We start from the raw sequence: 2363 nt of genomic DNA, 5'->3' as shown, positions 1-2363 counted from the left end.
CAAAATATATAAACAGCTCATGCAGCTCAATATTAAAAAACAAACAACCCAATCAAAAAATGGGCAGAAGACCTAAATAGACATTTGTCCAAAGAAGACATACAGATGGCCAAGAGGCACATGAAAAGCTGCTCAATTATTAGAGAAATGTAAATCAAATTACAATGAGGTATCACCTCACACCAGTTAGAATGGGCATCATCAGAAAATCTACAAATAACAAATGCTGGAGAGGGTGTGGAGAAAAGGGAACCCTCTTGCACTGTTGGTGGGAATGTAAATTGATACAGCCACTATGGAGAACAGTATGGAGGTTCCTTAAAAAACTAAAACTAGAATTACCATATGATCCAGCAAACCCACTACTGGGCATATACCCAGAGAAAACCATAATTCAAAAAGACACATGCACCCCAATGTTCATTGCAGCACTATTTACAATAGCCAGATCATGGAAGCAACCTAAATGCCCATTGACAGATGAATGGATAAAGAAGATGTGGTACATATATAGAATGGAATATTACTCAGCAATAAAAAGGAATGGAATTGAGTCATTTGTAGAGACGTGGATGGACCTACAGACTGTTATACAGAGTGAAGTAAGTCAGAAAGAGAAAAACAAATATCGTATATTAACGCATATGTGTGGAATCTAGAAATATGGTACAGATGAACCAGTTTGCAAGGCAGAAATAAAGACACGTGTAGAGAACAAATGTATGGACACCGAGCGGGGGGCGGGGAGCGGTGTGTGTGTGATGAATTGGGAGATTGGCATTGACATATATACTAATATGTATAAAATAGATGATAAGAACCTGCTGTAAATAAAATAAAATTCAAAAAAAAAAGTTCAGGTGATAACTTGGGCTTGAGACTGGCATATGAAGGGGGTGAGGGCACTTTTGTACGACTGAGCCTTTAATCTAATCTCCAAGTAGATAGTGTCAGAATTCAGTTAAACTGTGGAACACCTAGGTGGTGTCAGAGACAGAGAATTGCTTGGTGTGGGGCAAAAACCTCCACACACTTGGTGACCAGAAGTGAAGTGCTGGTGTGAGTAGTAAAGGGAAGAAAGACGTAGGAAGGAGAAAACAGTTTTTCCATCACAATTGCTTTCTAAAGTACGTACTGGGCAAACTTAAGGTGTATATTTGTTTCACATATGAGCTGGTTTTCCTTATCTTGGCCGAGTCTTTCACCTAAGTCTCTTCCTACCTGTAGTTACCGCACCATTTTTCTCCAGTCTCGGAACAGGGGACACGCACTAAGTGCCAGAGGGTGACCTTACCCCAGGGTGCTCCGGCTCCCCGCCAAGCGTTCCTCCGGGACCTGCAGGATCCGGAAAACTGCACGAAGAGCCTTTGAGGAAGTCTGGAGCTTTGGCCCACAGGTTCAGGCTTTCAACAGCAACGACACTGGCTGGAGCTCTACTTGTGCTGGAAGCTTCCTGATGAGGCACCATCGAGCTCACCTGGTGCTGTAACCATGATACCGGGCGCGCCTCCGGGCCTTGCCTGCCACTTTCCAGGCCTCTGGGTGAACCTAGGCTGTGGTCGACCCGCCCCAGCGCTTTTCTCACCGGCGGGGACACAGTGACGAGCTGCTACATTTCAAGACTAGTTTTTGAAGGAGCAGTTACCGGTTGTTTCCGTAGTGTAGTGGTTATCACGTTCGCCTCACACGCGAAAGGTCCCCGGTTCGAAACCGGGCGGAAACAAGGCGTGTACTCTTTTTTTTTTTTCGCTGGTTGAGCACTGACCCCCGCGGCCGTCCTCCAGTTTTTCTCTTATCTTTTCTGACACCAGAAACGTAAAGCACTTTTGGTCACTCGAATGAAGTCATCGGCTCCGATCCGGATCCCCAGAACCAAGCTCTGGTTCAGGGCGGTGCCCTGAAACTCAGGCTGGTCCCTTATTCAAACTCTGCTCAGGCTTCTTCTTCAGCTGGGTCTGCAGGGGGCTGTCTCCTCCAGAGAATTTGCAAACCTGTTATCAAGACCCAGCTGTGTGCCTAGCATTATCTCGCTTTAAGCTGAAGGGCGGGTATCTTTACCCTGCAGTCCAGATGAATGAATGGAACATAGTTCCAGAGCCAGTATTACAAGTCGCTCTGCTCTCCACCCCCAACAAACCTGCCTATTTCTTTTTTCGATTTAAGCTGTCCCCATGCTTTCAGTTCTAAGTTCCCAGTCATGGAGATTCTTTCTCCCTCCCTCCTCTGAGTCTTTCCCCACAGGGAATCCTAAGGCCCTAAGCCCTTGGTTCTGAATCAGGTGGAAACAATGTATATTTTCTTTTAATTAAGTTATTTACACACACACACACACACACACACACACACACACACACACACACACA

At 45.5% G+C, this 2363-nt stretch overlaps 1 non-coding gene across 1 annotated transcript; it reads left to right on the top strand.

Moving 5' to 3' along the window:
• The first annotated feature begins 1650 nt into the window (after positions 1–1650).
• On the top strand, positions 1651–1723 carry TRNAV-CAC (transfer RNA valine (anticodon CAC)). Its single transcript has one exon. It is a non-coding gene; the product is annotated as a tRNA-Val (tRNA).
• Positions 1724–2363: the final 640 nt, after the last annotated feature.

Source organism: Aethalodelphis obliquidens, unplaced genomic scaffold, assembly GCF_003676395.1.
Source record: "Aethalodelphis obliquidens isolate GAN/ISIS:26980383/991018 unplaced genomic scaffold, ASM367639v1 scaffold90, whole genome shotgun sequence".
In the NCBI taxonomy this organism is placed as follows: domain Eukaryota; kingdom Metazoa; phylum Chordata; class Mammalia; order Artiodactyla; family Delphinidae; genus Aethalodelphis; species Aethalodelphis obliquidens.
The sequence above is the reverse complement of the archived record's forward strand: the minus strand, read 5'-3'. Positions and strand labels throughout refer to the sequence as shown.